The sequence below is a fragment of the Nannospalax galili genome, unplaced genomic scaffold (genome assembly GCF_000622305.1).
Source record: "Nannospalax galili isolate Female #2095 unplaced genomic scaffold, S.galili_v1.0 scaffold517, whole genome shotgun sequence".
Lineage (NCBI taxonomy): Eukaryota > Metazoa > Chordata > Mammalia > Rodentia > Spalacidae > Nannospalax > Nannospalax galili.
Window position 1 is genome coordinate 963995 of NW_008340098.1, and position 7775 is coordinate 971769.

General features: G+C 49.0%; 1 protein-coding gene across 5 annotated transcripts in view; it reads right to left on the reverse strand.

Annotated features, from left to right (window-relative positions):
* Otof (otoferlin) overlaps window positions 1-7775 on the reverse strand; it is a 230539-nt gene that overhangs the window by 222040 nt on the left and 724 nt on the right. For all 5 annotated transcript variants that reach the window (XM_029564462.1, XM_008835007.2, XM_029564461.1 and 2 more), the window contains exon 2: window positions 2337-2413. The gene's annotated coding sequence lies outside the window, so the exon portion shown is untranslated. The remainder of the gene's footprint in view (window positions 1-2336; window positions 2414-7775) is intronic.

The window sequence follows — 7775 nt, forward strand, 5'->3', positions numbered from 1 at the left end:
TGGTGGGCATGTGGAGGCCAAAGGACAGCCTCCAATGTCTACCTTGTTTTTACTCTTTTGAGACAGGGTCTCTTTTCAGCTGGAACTCACCAAGTAGCTAGGCTGACTGACCAGCAAACCCCAAGAATCCATCTGTCTTTCCCCATCCTCTGCCCCCAGCATTGATTATAAGCATACACTACCCTGCCTTGTTTTTATTTTTTGTTTTTGTTTGTTTTGTTGTTTTAATGTGGTTTCTGCAGATTGAACTCAAGACGCTTGCAAAGCAAGAACTTTACTGATTGAGATGCCTCTCCAGCCTGTTCATCACACAAGTTCACTTTCAGACAACTTTAATCCAGATGAGAATCTAAACCAGCTAAAGTTTCAAGCTTGGAATGGATTCTCTCTAGTCTGGCCTATTCATCTGACATATGGAGAACCTAAGGCACAAGCCTGAGAAGTGTTCTCTTCAGTGAAATTCAGCTCCTCAGTAGCAGAGCCAAGTCTTGGCTCAGAGCTCTGAGTCCTATTGGTGCTGTTTCCACAGTGCTGCTGCCCCCAAGGCAGCCTGAGATGTGAGTACCCTGGGACCACTTTGGAAGCATCCTTGGCCTCAGATGAGCCTGCTAGGCCTGTGCCCAGGCTGCTTTGATGTCCCTGCTCACGCGTGTGTCTGGCTCACACGGCTGTCCCTTTGGGCTGCTGCAAGGGGCTGATTAGGTGTAATTGCTTTGCTGGGAGCGAGCTATCTACTTAATAGAATCGGCTCCCAGTAATTAGACTGCCACAGGCCCATTTCCCTTGCTGGAGCCCCAGGGCTTCTGGGCATGTTGCATGTTGAACCTATGCAGGCAGCAGTGTGTGGGGTGGTTGTAGGTGGGGTGGTTGTAGGTGGGCTTTGGGTTTGGTTTGGGGTGGTGGAGGGAAAGCAATGCTGAGCAGGCACAGCAACAAGAACCCAGAGCAGCCCTTCGTGAGGCTGGGCACCAGAGAGTTATAGCATTCCCAGGCTGGAGGGACAAAGAGCCTGGCATAGACAGACCACCCATAAAGGGCATCAAGTCTAGCCCCCAACTCAATACACTCAACAAACAAATCAAAAGACATTTCTTGCAGATATACTGTTCCAGACATGGTGCTAGCTCCTGGAATCTTTCTAAAACAGCTTTAACTCAAAGGATCAACTATACTACATTTGCATGCCCCTCTTGACCAGGCATTCATTATCATCCTGGACAGCTTGTGCCTTCCTCTGAGACATGGAGAGTGTTCCATCTTATGTTGTGCTGATGACTGGCAACATCATCTCACACAGATCACTGGTCTCTTCTTGGTCCCACAGAACCTAGCTAATCTCACGTCATGTAACAGGTCCCATGGCCCCTATATCTTTCTCCAGGCTGAGCATCCCAAGGCCTCTCACTTGTGCAATGTCTCATGCTGGTGAGACCCCCTCATTAATCTGGTTGGCTGGCCTAGAACCTGCTCCTGTTTGTCAATTCTTCACTTCCAATACAGTCTGGAGCCCAGCAGCTAAGACCACAGGACTCAGAATCCTGCTCTCAGTCAGAGCAACTGCAGCCTTGAACAGCCCTGGATTCCTCTGAACATGGCACATCCAAAGACAGGCATGATATGGCCCCAGCCCCTCCATAAAGGGAAGGACACTCACATCCTGCTTATGAGAGAAGTCACCTCTTTTGCCTGATCCCCTGCCCCCCTCCACACTGTTGTGCCTGCCCAGCACCACTCAATACTCTGGCTTATTAATCATTGTGAGTGCTATTATAATTATTGTGTTTGGTGCTGAGAACAGGCTGCTTCTCCTTCTGAGAAGCCATAAACCTGCAAAGGAGGATTTCAAGATTTGTGAGCTGTTGACATCTCCAGCCTCTCTCTTCTTGAGGACCCATATGTTTGTCAGGAAAGACAGGCCATGCTCACTCCAGAATCTCTCCAGACGACTTGATTCTTGCTATGGGAAGGGCAAGTGCAGGAAACCTATCTTGTAGTCATGGATAGAGCAGTCAGGGGAGCTGGGCATGATTCTCAGCTCTGATCCTGTGTTCAGCAAGGCCTGTAGGTCCTCATGCCCCTCACCAGACCTTGGTTTCCTCAAAGGCACTAGCAGTCTAAGACTTTCTCTGGCTATAATCATGTAATTTAATGATAGAGAAGAGCATAAGAAAGGAGAAAAATGTGAAATCTTAGGAGATAGAGGAAGGGGGAAGAGACCAGGATAGAAGCTAAATCTGTAAGGTTCTCAGCATCCTGCACACACACACACACACACACACACACACACACACAGGAGGGGTGCCTAGAAGAGAACAACTGGTTTCTCCAGGTCTTACCTGTTGGCCTGCCTGAGATCTCACCAATGATCAAGTCTGTCCAGTGTCCCTGCTTCAAGTGTGAGGATGTAGCGGTTCTAAAGAAGAAAGGAGAAAAAAGGAGAATATGAAGAAAATAGGGAAGTCTAGAAATGACATCGAATTCAGAAAGTGAGTAATAGCAAGCTGGGGAGGAAGTGGGCAAGATCCTACACTGCTAGGGAGAGTGAAAACCAAGATAGCCAGCTGAGGACGAGCAGGCAGGATTTAGCAACATGCAGGGGGCGTGTACACTGTGACCACTTCTGGGTTTGGGTCCTAGTGACAGTACCCATGGACAAGGATGCTCACTCAGGGCAGCATTTATAGCCAGAGAAAGGGGGGGCTGTCTAGGGGAAGAAGGGGACAATTAGACATGGGACAGGCAGCTGTAGGGTGATGATGTAAGCTTTATGCAAATAGCAGTCAGGAGCAAATCTGACCCCACCTACAGCAGCCCATGGAGACCAGATGGTCCTCTTATTAGAAGCTGGGGTTTTGTACATCTTTGAGTCTGAGCCCTCTTTTGGCCCAGAGAGAGTCAGTCCTTGCTCTAGGCCACACAGTTCAACTGGGGCAGGACTGAGAGGGCCAGGTGTCTAGCTTCCCAGCCCAGTTCTCTCCCAACAGCCCACAGAGCCCAGCTCTGTTAACAGTTGCTTTTGTGTTTGACTTGAGCTTGAGATGTTAAACAAACTGTGGCTCTTGACAAACGTAAGCTGCTACTGTGAGACCAGTTAAGCTGTGGAAAGCTAAGCTAAACCCCAACTTCACTTCCTCCAGAGATATACCAAGAAACCCCTCAGTCACCTAGAACCTGCTATTCAAGGCCATGACTCTGAGGCAGTGCTCTGTGACAGACAGACAATGCCTGTTTTTCTGTTGCTGCTCCTGAGTCCTGGCGGTCCTCCTCCTCCTCGTCCTCCTTGTCCTCATCCTTGTCCTCCTTATTCTCCTCATCTTCCTCCTCATCCTCCTCCTTCTCCAGCCTGCCCCTGGCTGATATTGGGATGGTTCTGGACCCCTTCCTCTGCCTCTGCTTGCTCCTCTGAATCCCCAGGCCTTGCCAACCCACCTAGATGAGCAAGGCCAGCAGGAAGGACTTGAGGAAGGTTTGCAGAACCCTTTCTATGCATTGGCTGCTGTGCTAAAACTGTAGGTATGTGGTAAGCAAGGTCTATCCCTCCCCTGAGGGGGCTTATGGTCTCTCTGGGACAGGACAAACCAGAACTTCCCCTGAGGCTCTAGACTAGCTCATAACTGATGAGTCAGGCCTTGAACCAGTTTGGTCTGACTCCAGGTCAGCTTCTCCACTCCCTCCCTCACTGCTCCTGCCCCAGTCTCCAACCAAACTGCCTATACAGCAGGGTTCAGAAGCAATGGACAGATGGGTCTCTTTGTCCCCATTCCGAGCCCTTATACTTGACCATTGAAAAATAAGCACTGTTGATCAAAGGACATGTCTCATTCCTATCCAAGAGCACCAGAGCCGGAAGTTCCTTTGCACATGGTTAGCACTTTCATTTTTCAGAAAAGGAAACTAAGGTATAGAGAGGGCTCCCAATCTACCCAGCAGCATTAGCACTGAAGTCCAGACCTCTGGACCATCAATTCAATGCCCTCCATTAAATCCACAATATGCTTGCTTGACCCTTCAAACACTAACATCTTATTTGTTCTCTCACATGTTCTTTGTTCTGGTAAAACTTGCTCCAACTTGAGAAGTGTCTGTCTACAGGCACAGGAGCTGGGGGTTTTCTACCTGGGACTTAGCTTTCTGAGTCCCTCTACTTCCTACATTGCTGATTGCCAACACTTTAGGGACAGGACTGTTCCAGGCCTTTCTTGTGCCCCCAAGGACCTAAGGAAATGTGTAGGGCAGATCTGATGTGCAAAGCACTATGAGAAGATTAGCATGTTTTAAAATATTTTATTTTTTAAATTTTATGTGTATGCATATATTGCCTGCATGTATGTAAGTGCATGAGAGGTGTGCAATGCCCATGGAGGTCAGATAAAGGTATTCGATTCTCCTGGAACTGGGTACAGGTGGTTGTTAGTCACCATGTGGGTGCTGGGAATCGAATCCAGGTCTTCTGCAAGAGCAATCAGTGCTCTTAACTCCTGAGTCACCTCTCCAGCCCCCAAGATAAGCATGTTTAAGAAGAGTCTCCATCTAGGAAAAGATATCAAACCAGTAGGGAAGACATGAGAGCAAATAATCTACTTGGCAAGAGGAGGAGCCAGCCAAATTGAAGCCAGACAGGAAACCATGGAGGCACAAAGGAGCTGGTTGCTCTGATGGCGGCATCTGAGAAATGCTTCATGAAGAGGGTGGCCATTGAGCTGGGTCTTGAAGCCTGAACAGGAGGTCAACAGGAGATGGAAAAGGCAAAGTGCCAGCATGTAGCTGATGGGAGCTCTAGGAGTCACATGAAGCACTGGAGAACTCAGATGTGTTCAGAGCTTATAGATGAATGGAGTGGCAAGTTATCTGGAAGATGGCTGTGTCTAATGTTTAGAACACAATAAAATATGGCAGCTAATGATAAATTCTGTATAATTTACACTAACTCTGTTGCTGTTTCTTTCCTCAGAAACTAGTCTTCAAAGAAGTGACCATTCCTTGTTTGCCTAATTCTCCAGAGGACTGAGTAAACAGACGGAACAAGGCCAGGAAGGTCATGGGATGTTATAAGTGAAAGGCGTGTTGACATTTTCTGGTCTAAATCCTTTCTGCACAAAGGGATGTGCAACTCAAGGCACAGGGGAGAGAGTGGCTGTTGCTTTAAGTACAATGCAGAGACAGGTTGACTGTGATCAGGTGTGGGCAGGTCTGAGGGTCCTGGATGAAAGGAACTGGGTATGCAACTAGGCCTTTGGCACAACATAATACAGGTCAGCAGGGCAGGAAGAGGATGAGATCCTGCCTGCATTCCTTGGGGCTGTGCAGAAACCTTGAATGTACCAATATGTCTCCTCCATCCCAGCCCTCCCTCCACAAGAGAAAAAATGGAGACAGGTGGGGGGTGGGGGGGAACCAGGCTGCCCCCCTGAACTCAGGGAAGGCTCTGACAGGTGTTCTGGTCCCTTATACAATGAGTGCTACATTATCCTCACTCCCCTCTCGCTCTCAGCAAGACCTTTACCTGTCCCCTCTACCCTCCAGGCTTCAGTTTCTTCATCTGTAGCATAAGAAGGCTGAGCGAGAGGATCTCTAAGAGTCCTTCTAGTTCTCAAGAACTGGGAGAACAAGTTCTATCATAATTAATAAATGTCTTGCCCCCAAAGACAGTGCTTTTACCTTCCCAAAGCTCTTTCACTCATATGTGGCCTTTCATCTGCATAGCAGTCTGGGTTGGCACTTAGAAGCTGGCAAACCCTGGACCCAGCATTCTTCCCCTGAAGTTCAGGTTCAGCAAAGCTACTGCTAGCACATCCACACAGACTTTGGCAACACTGGCTTCTAGAGTGATTGTGATGAGGAACCAGCACATCAGAAGCACACTGAGATGAATTTGTAGCCCACTCTTGGGAACCTGGGAAGGGCATGTCACTTCGACTAGCCAGCCAGAGAACACCATGGGGAGAGAGCCTCAAGAGGCTACATTCAAGGCCAGGGTAAGATAGTTCATTCCTTCAAAAATAAAAAACCTTCCTTTGTCAGGAGAGAGGATGAGGTGCTATGAGGTCAGGGCCCTCCAGACAGGTTGCAGTTCAGATACCTGAGTCTAAAGGGAGGAAAAGTCATCAGAGAACCTCATATTTTCTCATTGCATACATGTGGTTTCCTTTGCATCATTAAAACCAACTACACAGGAGGTGAATATAATTAGTATAATGGTGAAACCTATCTTATAAATGAAAAAAAAAATGAGACTCAAGGAGTCAAGGAGAAGAGCATGGGCTTGGAAAGCAAGCAGATGGAAGTCTCTTCTCAGCTTAGTGACCCTGGGTGATTGCATTGCCTTTTAGCTTCAGTTTCTCCATCTATAAAATAGTTCTTAGTATAACCAGACCTACCTTTGAGGTCCAAAGACTGAGATCATGGATGTAACATATCCAATCAAACACAAAGCAGATGCTACATGAGTCCTCGTGGAATGAATTGAGGCTGAGGACTGAATGAGCTGGTAGCACTTCTGAGGTGCTTTAGGAGAAAGATTGGTGTCTGGCAGTAACAGGCCAGACCAGGATGTGACAGATGGTGACCCCCCACACACATGCTGCCTGCCTCCTGAGCCACAAGTCTTGGGCCTCTTCCATGTCTCTCTGCATGGCCTATGCCAGGGTCCCGTGAAGGACTGTTTGACCCTCCTTGGCACTGGGATTTGCATTCCAATCATTCTGTTCACTCAGCCTATCCATGTCCAGAGATGTTTGGAGCTGAGTAAGGCCCAGGGGATCATCTGCCATGACAACTCATGGAAGAGATAAGGACAAGAGGCTCTGAGAGGGGCAGTAACACTTTGCCTGGGCTCCCACTGGTGGGTTCCCTCTCATTACCACAGTCCCATGTTAACGAATGAAGAACGGATGCAGAGAAAGCCTCTGTCCCAATTCATCCAGTCTGTCAGTGAACCACCGAATCAGGACCCCATCTACCCTATGTGAGCTAGATCCCAGTCCTGTGCGGTGCCTCAAGGTAGCATCCTGTATTGTCTGTCTTCACAGTCCAACCCAAGTCCTGCTAGGGCTGCTGGTGCAGGACAAGGATCATGGGTGTCAGGATGGAGCAGGTGGCCTTGGCTACCTGCCTGGGCTTTTTCAGCCAGTTCCCAGTACCCTGTGCTGACCCAAGGAGGACCCTATGTCAGGAAAGAAAGTTTTCCCTTAGGTGTTGGCTCATGTGTGCCCAGGGCCACAGCTGGGCACAGCTTGTTTCTAAGATAGTCAGATCGGAGCAAAGGAGGGGATATGACCTGAGGGGAGCTTGCCTGAATCCGGGTACTGCCACTGATTCAAAGTGTGCCCTACAAGTCACTTCAGTTTCCTCATCCATGTGCTAAGGAGCAGGACAGCAAGGTCTCCTCCAGGGTCAGCCTGCTGTGACTGAGGAGGTGAAGTGTGGAGGAAGGGGCTCACTCTGCCTTACATTTTTCTCCTTCACCCCACTTCTGCCTTTTTCTGGGGAATCAGTTTGATCCAAGCTCTCCAAGTCTCCCTGCCTCAGTCTCTTGCTGTCTTCCACCCTTTGCCTCGAGTTTTCCTGCCTGCTCCCTCTTTTCCTGGGTCTGTGTGGACCTCTGATTGGACACACCGCCCCTGCCCTGATCCTTCCCATCTCTGTAGTTATGTTTCCCTGTCTAGTTTTCTCTGGGGCTCTCCCTCTCCCTCTCCCTCTCTCCCTCTCCCTCTCTCCCTCTCCCTCCCTCCCCCTCCCTCTCTCCCCCCACCCCTGGTCTTTTTGAGACAGGGTCT